Genomic DNA, 11,339 nt, shown 5'->3' with positions numbered 1-11,339 from the left:
AAATCGGACGGCTATATCATATAGCTCCCATAGGAACAATCCGAAAAATAAATTAAAAAAAAGTTATAACTTTTCTGTTTTTTAATTTTTATTTTAGTTCTTCGACAACATTTTTTTTTTTAAAAGTAACTTTTTTTTTGTAACTTTTTTTTTATTATTATTATTTTATTATTAATTTGACAGTTCAGAATTACGCTTTTAATTTTATTAAAATCGGAAAACGATATCATATAGCTGCCACAGGAACTATCGAATAATTAAGCTGCAAAACATCATAGCTTCAATGTTTTTTAATATATACGCAAGTAAACCATAATTTTAATGTTTTCAAGAATATTTAGTTTTTGCAATAGCTGCAAGGGTATTTGAACTTTGGCTTGCCGAAGTTTGCTTCCTTTCTTGTTGTTAATAATATTTATTTGTTGAATAATCTAAAAAACCAACGAGCAATATACCGATCACACGCAGTGTAGGGGAGCTAAGTGCCGAGAGAAGAACAGCAAAAAATATTTAAATAGGGTTTTTATATTTTTTATATTATATATATAAAGTAATATGCCGCACGCACGCACTGTAGGGGAGCTAACGCTCAAGCTCAAGCATACCAAAAAAACTAACAAACGTTTAAGCAGACCGAAAATTGCACTGCTGCAGCGATCGAGAACGAAAACGACCAAAGATAACTCGAAATAGCGGCAGCGGTGTCGGTGTGCGTGTGTATGTGTACGCGGCTGTCGCCTCTTCCTAGGCAAATGCTAACGGAGAATGATACACTGACCGATAACTAAGGGCAACGAATATATAAGCCTGATTCCGAAAGACTCGCAAAAATTATGAAAAGTGCGGGAAAATTGTAAAAAACGCGGGAAAATGTTCAGACAAACTGCGTCGAAAGTTTTGTCGCTAATTTTTGAGAACTACACTTTTCACAATTTGCTCTTTTTTCCACCTGTTTTATTTATACCCTAAATTGCTGCTCACTACGTCGGAAATTGGAGGAATTTTGTTTGCACTAATTGGATAATCGACGAGTATTTTATTTGCTTGTTTATAGGCCAACGCGATTTACATATAATTCGAAATATATTATGTTTATTGCAGAATTTTGGTTGTTAGTTCATGCAAATTTTTATTTCTTGGTTAGAATGCTCACTATCTACCTACAAAATGCCACAGAATAACTTTCAACTTTCAGCACTCCATACCTGGTTGGCTGACTCGACAATTGCAACTTCCTTTTTTAAATCAATGTTTCAGCGGAAGCAACAAATTAAACAATTAATGTAGCAGCGGCGATGAGGAAACGGCTTGGGCAACAACCAAAGGAAGAGCAGAAAAGTTCCAGCGACGAATTTTATTTCGAAAGATTAAACTTGTTAATTTTTTAGCCGAACCGACACGAATAATTTGCTTGTGTGTGTTTGTTGGTAATTGTTCTAGTTTTTCACCGAAAAAATTTTCAAACAAATCCTGAACGCAGTATAGATCACGTCGGGCTCACCATGAAAATTAATATTAGTTTGTATTAACGAACGCGAAACTTGTGTGACTGCATTAGGATTCGGCTGATTTATTTGCTATAATAACTTGTGTAAAGCTAGCGAAAATGCGACGACGAAAGGGAGTGATTTCGATGGATTTCAAATGATCACTTAATTTAATGTTCCAAAAATTTCTCTTAGAACCTAATTTAGGCTAAGGTGGCGAGAGACGGGCGAATTCGCAAGAGCAACGAAAGTGCGCAAACATATTGGTTAATTTTATTCGCCATTACATTTTCAAAGACTTTTGACAGGTAGGGACAGGTCATTGTTCAATTTTGGAATCTGAATTATTTTGCCGATTTCCAACAATCCGGAAATATAGACATGGTCAATAACGTATTAAAAATATGCGCGATATGTCGTAAAATCTTGGATAATAGTACTTTAATAAATTTTGGGTTAATATCTAGTGCACTAGGGAGCAAACGACTAGTTTTTGTTGCATCAATTAATAACTTAAAAATGAAGCAATTTTTTTTAAATTGAGTTTATGATACAGAAAGCAAGGTTTAAAAAAAAATGGGCACGGTTAGGCCCTTTATTTAAGAGTTTTTTAATTTTTTTTTTTATTGCTAAATACTGAACTATGTTAAAAAAATACACGTTTGGAAAAAAAATGGTCGTGGTCTTACCTTTTTATCAGGATTAACAGGTATTTTTCTTTTGGGAGAAGTTACTTTAGTAAACGCAGTAATTGTATTGAAAAATTTTTTAAAAACTCTGTAATAAAGAAATCTATAATTTCGTTTTAACTAATTCGGGACATCAAGCTAACATTTTCAAAATATGGGCAAGGGGCTGAGCGCGCTTTCGAGCAGTTGCACTTGCAGCTTGAATTTGTAAGCTAACATTGCCCGCCTGCAGTAATGCTAGATCTGTCGCTTCGTTTCTTTACATTTAAGATTAACGTTATTCCTATCCACCGCGATAAAAAAAATATATTTAACAACTTTTAAAAAATGGGTTTTGGCCCCATATTGCAGTGGCGTCACTCTTAATTCAAAGTATACTTTAAAGTTACACACATGCGCCAAAACCTATTAGCACACACGATTTCAGTTACAAGTTCTGGGCTCAAATATTTATTATAAGTGACCTGAGGTACTGTGCAATTTATAAATTTCTTGTTTGACTCTGTGATATTAATGTTCTGATCAAGTTTAACTTTGCGTTTTACTATTTCCATACTCTTAATAACCTTTCAAGTTTGTCCAATGTTGGCATTCATAAACTAACGGGAATTAGTTACTGATTGTCTTAACGACTTAAATAAAGAGTAAGCTTGCGGTGTTCTGAACCGTTTCCACTTTTTATATGTTTTTAAATGTTTCTATGAAGCCATGGATTCTCCGAGTTCCGGATCATTCTGCTACGCACATGTATGCAAGCGTTATATCAAAAAGAGAATAATATATGATAGTTGGTTTACTTGTTCATCAACTACTGCGTTATGTTTAAAAGGTCATAGCTTATGTGTTTAATATCCCTAAAAACTAATGTATTGTCATCGTATTGTAGGTCGAAAGAGTATGTCCGGAAAATGAGGCTCCGCTCCTTGTTGGCGACTCGGTAAGCTGCCGTTCTGGGACTCTAGCGGTGGACCACTGTGCTCTCAACACATACGCCTTTCGAGACACCAGCTGAACAAACGCGCGTCCTTCCGGGCTAGTCGCACCAGGACCTTGTACAGTTCCTGCAGGACGATCAGGCATACGCCGGAGTTCGCCAATGCAGTCCTTGTAGGCAGGCAGCTAGTTCTAGACAACTTTTCTTCTGAGCCCACGGTTCTTCGTCGAAGGACTCTATTTGTTCAACTCTGTCGGACACGCCGGGTGGGATGCCAAGCTCAAATCGCGACAGAAGTTGGGACAAAGCTCCTGGACGTAGCCGTGTGATGCCGTAAGGACCTCAGCTACCTGTGTCTCAATTCGGAGACTTTAGCTCTAAGTCCCGAACGTCTCGACGTAGCGACTTGCTCTTTTACGTTGTTTTACTGGTTACTGGTTCAATTGATGAATGTTACTTGTTGACTTGGTAGAAATCGACTGATCCAGCTCCTGCGCTCGGCCGGTTTATATAGGCCTCTATTAACCTCTAGTTATCGGCGTCTCCTTGCCTCTTGGTCCAAAGTCCACGGTTTTACCGTTCTACCTTTCGCCCTCTGCGCCGTCCCGTTACTTCCTTCTGCACACGGCCCTTCGCCGCTCTCTTCTATTGCTGTCCCTCTCGGACTCTCCCTGTCCTTGTCTGGTGCTTAGTGCACCACTCTCTCACACAAACCGGGACGAACCAGATATACATATAACATCTACGCCCGAATTGACAAATATATATCTTAATTTTACGCGTGAGGCCTTGTGCGTTTATATGGTAAAGTTTCAGACCATTTCATTGCTTTGCAAGTAATCGCAATAGCGCGTGACTTTTTGACCGATTTTAATCCCATATTTAATTAATATTGTTTGAAATTAGCTGTGCACGACAATAAAACTATTAAAGCGACCGATTGTAATCCTAGGTGTTAATATTTCTAGCATTCTAATAAAATTTTTTTAACAGATAAAGAGATATATTTTAAGAGCGAAATATATTATCGCTAGGACCGCTTGAACGTGAAGCTTCCAAAGCGGCTGGTTCATCTTCGGTGCTTATCTCCATTTGAGCTAGTTCATCCAAGCTCTGCACACATATCGGTTCCGAAACTACGCCTTGAGAACACAGCTGTTAAGAGCTTTAGCCTTTTGAGATGCATCGCACGTTTGAATATCTCGTTTTTTGGTTTTTTCAGCTGTATGTAAACGATAAGCTTTAAGCTCAGTTGCGATTTCTCTTTTTGCCAGTAAGCCCCGATCGCACGCAGTGTTTTTGCCCTATCGTGCTCGTGATCCAATTTTATAATAAAAAACAAATATTTTGAAAAATCAGTTGGCTTGCCCGTCTTATTGTCATTTTGTGTTTGTTTTTAGGTTTTAAAGTCTTTTAAGCCCTTGTGTAAGCCATGGAGGTCTGTAATGGGTTGAAAGTTTGAACGAGCCGGATCGAACGACTATATCATATAACTCCCATCGGATCAATTACAAAAATTAATGAAAGAAATCGGAAATTTGCAGTTTTGGACGTCTGGACCGGTAACTACTAATATTGTGCATAGTTTATTGGTTTTTTTCATTTTTAAGAGTTGAGAATAAGGTTTTAAAGTTTGAACCGTGTGTTCTGCTGTTTTTTTGGTCTTGTCTTGCCTTGGTCGAACATTGTTGTTTTTCTATTTGTGTTATTGTTGGTAATGCTGTTGCTAGGGATGCCAAACAAATGTACAAACCTTCTACATTGAGCTCTGAATTAACATGTTTTATTTTCTCAAATATTTGTTCCAAGCTTGCCTCTTCTTTTGGCAATCCGCTTGCTGCGCTTTACCTTTATTTTTATTTTATTACCATATCATGTCCGGCCAAGATGTCTTTCAAATTCAAGCCATCTTTTGAAATACCTGTTGTAAAAGCAATATTGACTCCCGTGTGAGTAAGTATTTGGAGTTTTCCAAGGACCAAATCAACAGACCACCGGTCAATAAAGACGAAGCTTTTAAAGAACTCAAGGCGATGTCCTTTGATGCCAATAGGTGCCTCGCTGACATCTCTTTAACCTATGAAGATCAAGACTATAACGAATCTGTCAGCTGCTCATCGTCATCTTTGACAAACAATGAATCTTTTCCGGCTATGAACCCATTTACTTCCTATTGGCTTAGTAAGAATGCTGCTGATAAAGATCGTCTGAAACTGGTAAGTAGCCTCAGGAAATGAAGAAATCTGGACTTAAGCGGTGGAAGTAATAAATACTGAGATAGCTGAAATTACTAAGAGGCTTAAAGCTTTGGGGCACAATCCTCGTAATGTATACAACCCCCCTGGTGAAAATGGCAAGGCGAGCCGGGATACATATAGACGTTTATGATACTCGCACAGTAGATTACCAGGTGGTAAAAGTAGATCCGAAGCTCCAGAGAAAAGGACCTTTAAGGTGTTTTCGATGTCAAGAATTTGGGCATTCTAAAAATTTATTGCTCACTTTTGCCAAAGTGTTCCAGATGTGCTGTTGACCATGAGACGAAGGTCAAGGATAAGTGTCTGGCCACGAGAGTTTAAATGGAATAACTGTTGCTCTAATCATAGTGCTTCCTCCTGCCGATTTTCTGCCTATTTAGAGGCTATTGAGTAATTTGGGCCTAATACCTCTGCGGATCGCAGCCCGATTCAAAAGCTTGTCCTTAAACCTGCTTTGCCCCCGGCTCATAATGCTTGATTTTCCTCGCAACCTTCTGTATCCTTCTTGCCAGTGCGTGATTCGCGCCAAAATGTATTGCCCCCGCTAAGCCAGCCAAACCTTGAAACTACTCAACATCCTGACCAGGACAGCATGCTGGAATTTATTGATAAGTTGAGGAAGCAGCAAGAAATCGTTGCGATTGCTCAAGCGGCTGCAATTGACAAACTGTTGGTACGCTTTAAACAAATGATGTCGATGAAGACGACGACGTTGCAAATGCGTGATGTTTAAGAACGCCACCCCTCTGAGGTCGACGCATTGCGATTACTAACTACGGGCTAAATATCGTAATTTCGAACGCCAGCGGCTTAGTTGGCAAATATCTGGAGGTTGAGCATCTTCTCCAGGAACGCAACATTGACAACATTTTACAAGACTTTTTTTTTTCCGTGTTTATGGATATGCCGTATACTGCGCAAACCACCCTGATGATCGGCATCGTGGTGGTGCTGCCGTTATCGTGAAGTCCTCCATCGACTATCACCTGAGCGCCACAATATCAGAGCCTTATTTGCAAACAGTTGCCATAAATTTGGTCACTGGGTTTGGCATAATTTCGTTCGGTGCTGTCTACTGTCCTCCTGGTCACCATCATTCTTGGTCAGCTCATGAATATCTGTGCCTGTTTGGCTCTGTGGGTAATCGCTTCCTTATTGGAGGGGATTGGAATGCACATCACAGTTTGTGGGGATGCAGGCGTTCGTGCACCCGGGGAAACACTCTAATGTCGGTTGTTTCTAACTTAAGTATACAGATTCTGGCCACTCCGCCACCTACGCAGTTTCCATGGATTAATAACCACCTTCCGACGGCTATTGATTTTGCGGTGTACAGAGGCGTACCGTGTAGCCACCCTGCTATCTTGGAGTGTCCCGGTCTTTCCTCTGACCATATTCCGCTTTTGATATATCTCTGCGTTGATGCCTATACGGTCGTTACCAAAACCAGGCTTCTACCTCGTGGTTCGGATATCAGAAGTTTTGGTGCCCGACTTTCTGCCCTGACTCAGGAGCTTCCCTCTCTTACTACCGTGGACGAAGTTGATTCCTTTGCTGAGTTCTTAGTTGACCAGATCCACCAAGCTGTCCCTCTTTCTAGAAGTGTTCCTATTCCACCGCCATCTTGGTCTATTTCGAAGCCAGAAATTGCTGCCAGAAAAGGTCATGCACTCCGCCGCGTCTGATTGAGGACATGGCATATCATCGACATGGCAAGGCGTGAAGGCTGCTGTTTATATTAGGCGACTAGGGTTCACTAAGGCTCCTCAATTAATAAAGTTCAGTCTAAGCAGACGTATTTAAAAAGACTAAAAAGATTTAAAACTAATTATTACATGGCGACCGTGACAATTGCGTGAGTTAAGTGAATAAACATGTACGAAGTAAATATATAAAAAAAAAGAAAAGCCATTAAGAAAACAATTTATTAAATGGCAGTTTACAGTTTATGGTAGTGGCAGTGGCATAGGTCTATAAGCACCACTGTAAAAAAAAAAAATAAAAAAAAAAAAAAAAAATCTTTACAAATCAAAATATAATAAATCAAAATTAATCAGCCTGTGAGATGACCAGCACCGGCGCCGCCTGAGTCCAAAAGGCCCGGACAACAGAAACAATAAAACACAACACAAAAAAAAAAAAAAATCAACATTAATCAGCCTGTGCGATGACCAGCACTTGCGCCGCCTGAGCCCAAAGGCCCGGACAAAATAATAATAAAAAATCAACACAACACAAAAAAAAATAAGAAAGAAAAATACATAAAAATTGACCAGGACATGTGTGGAAGGAATGGCAAATCCTTCTACACCAACGATGGAAACTGAAGTGTGGTAGGCAGACCGCCGGCTACACCAACGTTGGAGGCATATGAGTGCGGAAGGCAGTCCGCCCTCAGCACCGTCGTGGGAGGTCCCTGCTCCTGTTGAGCAAAGAGACGCACCAAGCCTTGAAGAGGCTTTGCAGTTGTGTCCCAACGATGGACCACGCCCCCTCACAATAGCTGAGTACCGGGAACGACAAGAACGCAACAAAGTAAACCAAAAGAAGAAAAGAAGCGGAAAAAGGATAAAGCTTCTTCAGCAACGACGACTAATCAATGACTACTTAAAAGTAGCCAAGACCTCGCAGGAAAAAGAAGCCCACGAGGGAAATTTAAAAATCATCGAAAAAGAGCTTTGCAGACGAGCAAAGTAACGCAACAAGGGCTGCATTTATGCCAATGCTTAAGTTGCCTTTATTTTAAACCTCTAAACCCGAGCCGATGCGCGAAAGCGCTGCTCGAAAAATACTAACCACTGTTAGGCTATATACTAAAAACATATAACTGATATTGGTTTATATAGAGCAAAATATTGTAAATTATATGAAAATTAACACAAAAAAATTGTTATTGACCTATATTGGGTGCATATACTATTAATAATAATCATTGTCATCATGAGCGCAAATTTTGTTACCAAAATAAATGTTTAAAAAAGAAGTATTTAAGTAGAGCACACGATCTAGATAAGATATAAAAAAAAATGAAAAGGTTAAAGTGCTCAATTTAATAACCTTCTATTGAAAACAAAATTATTTTATTTTTATTAAAGTTATGGCATTTAACACTATAGAATTGGATAGCTGTCTTGAGGAAATAATTATTAAAGACCCAGAATTTAGAATGCGTGCATTAAACATTCTCCATTGCCATAAAAACTTCATTACAATCACTGAATTAGAATATAACTATATGGAAAAGTACAATTTGGAATTCAGCCTTTTGTTTGCTTACAATAAAAAAATAAAGGGTTTAATCCTGAATACTTTGCCATACGTCTCAGTAAAAGAAAACGTGGATTACCATTCTATACTCGGTGAAACCACGATCCTTATGGTAAAATTACATAGATAATATTGCCATGGAATGGAACGATTTGTATGCGAAATTAAATAAAATAAAAACAGAGTTCGATAAATCATACAAATCCCTTAATCAGAACAGACCAATTCAAGGGAGCACAATAAAAAAAAAAACATGCAGAAATAGTAGTAAACTGTTTTAACGAGGCGCGTATATCAATACATGGGCAACGAGAAAAATTAAATGACGACCATTGGTCAAGAGTATTAAAATTTTTGCAAAGGCTCAGAGAAAATCTAATATCGATAAAAGAAAAATTCAATTTAGATATCTCTGTACCTACCATTCTTAATACCGCAATAACAGTTGAAACCGATGAAGAATCAACATTGGAAGAGCCAACTGGCGTAGATCAAACAGAGCAAGAAGATTTCAACGCGAAAATTAAGGAAGAAGATTTAAATAATCTTACTATCCCAGCCGTTTTATTATCAAACGCAGATAATACAACAGATTCAGACTCAGACTCAAGCGCAAACATATCTAAGAACAACAACTTCGAAATGGCGCAAACAAATATCGACTTCATTAACACTGCATCAAAGCTTATAGCAGTTTTCGATGGTAAAGCACAAAACTTACCCAGTTTCATTGATGCATTGCATATAATAGAGTCAATAAAGGCGAACACGAAAGCCTAGCTGTCTCTATAATAAAAACAAAACTAAAGGGCGTAGCCAGAAATCTAATTGGTAACGAAACAACGGTAGGTGAAGTAATTGCCAAATTAAAAAGTAACGTCAAAGGCGAAACTGTAGAGGTATTGTCAGCAAAGCTAATGAACCTACAGCAACGAATTAAAACTGCTAACCAATACACATCAGAAATTGAGCAGATGACGAAGGCTTTTGAAAGTGCGAACATAACAGACGGCTTAACACTAGAACTAGCAAGAAGTTATTCCACACAGCACGCAGTAAAAGCAATGACTAAAAACTGCACAATTGATAGGGTAAAACTTATCATGCAACCCGGCAACTTCAACACAATGAACGACGTAATTTCAAAATTCGTAAACAGTTGCACAGAAGCAACTGGACAACCAAATTCGGTCCTTTACTACAACAACTATACACAATACGGCGGAAACCGCGGACGTGGAAGTTATAGAGGTAATTTTCGTGGTCGTGGTAACAATTATGGTTACTACAACAATACCAACCAAAACAATGGTCGCGGCAACTACAGAGGAAACTCAAGGGGCCGTGGCAACTCGAGCGGAGGCTACAACAACAACAATACAAACAATGTAAGAGTAGCCAATGAAACTTCGGGAAACTCCCAACCCCCTTTAAATACTCAACAGTAGAAAAAGTAACGGTTCATACTATTAATCTCAGTCAGAATATATTCGTCTCATTCACCCATGTGGCTACCGGAAAAGAACTTGTCTTTTTGGTAGACACAGGTGCCGAAATCTCTATAGTAAAAGAAAATTCCGATATATTTCGAAATGTACAAGATAATAACATAATAGATATACGGGGAATAAGCCAAGAAATTACTAAATCCAAAGGCTTAACATCAATTGAAATACAGACTACCAAGTTCATAATTCCACACGATTTTCATATCGTAGACTTATAATTAGCTGTCCCTTGTGATGGCATTTTAGGGATTGATTTCATTAAAAAATACAACTGTCAATTAGACTTTCAGCCATCTGAAGATTGGCTTATAATAAGACCAAACAAATTAAAATTTTCAATTTATGTTCCAATAGAATACAGTTCTGGCAATAACTCAATTCTTTTGCCAGCAAGATCACAAGTTATTAGAAAAATAAAATTAAATTCAAAAGAAGACAGTGTATTAATTCCAACTCAAGAAATTGAGCACGGAATTTATATAGCAAGTACCATAGCTACAACACAAAATGCTTTCATAAGACTACTGAATACAACAAACGAACTGTATTGTCCCAATTGTCAAAAAATTTTCCCCCACAATTCAAATCACAACTCTCAAATTTATGTAAAAAATATAATGACATATTCGGATTAGAATCCGAACCAATTAGCACAAATAATTTCTACAAACAAAAACTGAGATTGAAAGATGATGAACCCGTTTACATAAAAAAATATAGAAGCCCACATAGTCAGGTGAACGAAATTCAAAAGCAAGTCGGAAAATTAATCACCGACGGGAAAGTCGAACCTTCAGTATCTGAATACAATAGCCCATTATTGCTTGTCCCTAAAAAATCAGCTCCAGGTTCCGCAGAAAAAAAGTGGCGATTAGTAATTGACTATCGTCAGATTAATAAAAAATTACTGTACGATAAATTTCCACTCCCTAGAATTGATGATATTTTAGATCAACTAGGTCGAGCGAAATACTTTTCATGTCTTGATTTAATGTCAGGATTTCACCAAATAGAACTTGAAAAAAGCTCAGGAGTTATAACTTCCTTTTCAACGGGCAATGGCTCGTGTCGCTTCACGCGATTACCTTTTGGCTTAAAAATAGCGCCAAATTCATTTCAGAGAATGATGACTATTGCATTCTCTGGACTTGAACCTTCACAAGCATTCCTTTATATGGATGACTTAATAGTTATAG

Source organism: Drosophila gunungcola, unplaced genomic scaffold (genome assembly GCF_025200985.1).
Source record: "Drosophila gunungcola strain Sukarami unplaced genomic scaffold, Dgunungcola_SK_2 000059F, whole genome shotgun sequence".
NCBI classification, from domain to species: domain Eukaryota; kingdom Metazoa; phylum Arthropoda; class Insecta; order Diptera; family Drosophilidae; genus Drosophila; species Drosophila gunungcola.
The sequence above is the reverse complement of the archived record's forward strand: the minus strand, read 5'-3'. Positions refer to the sequence as shown.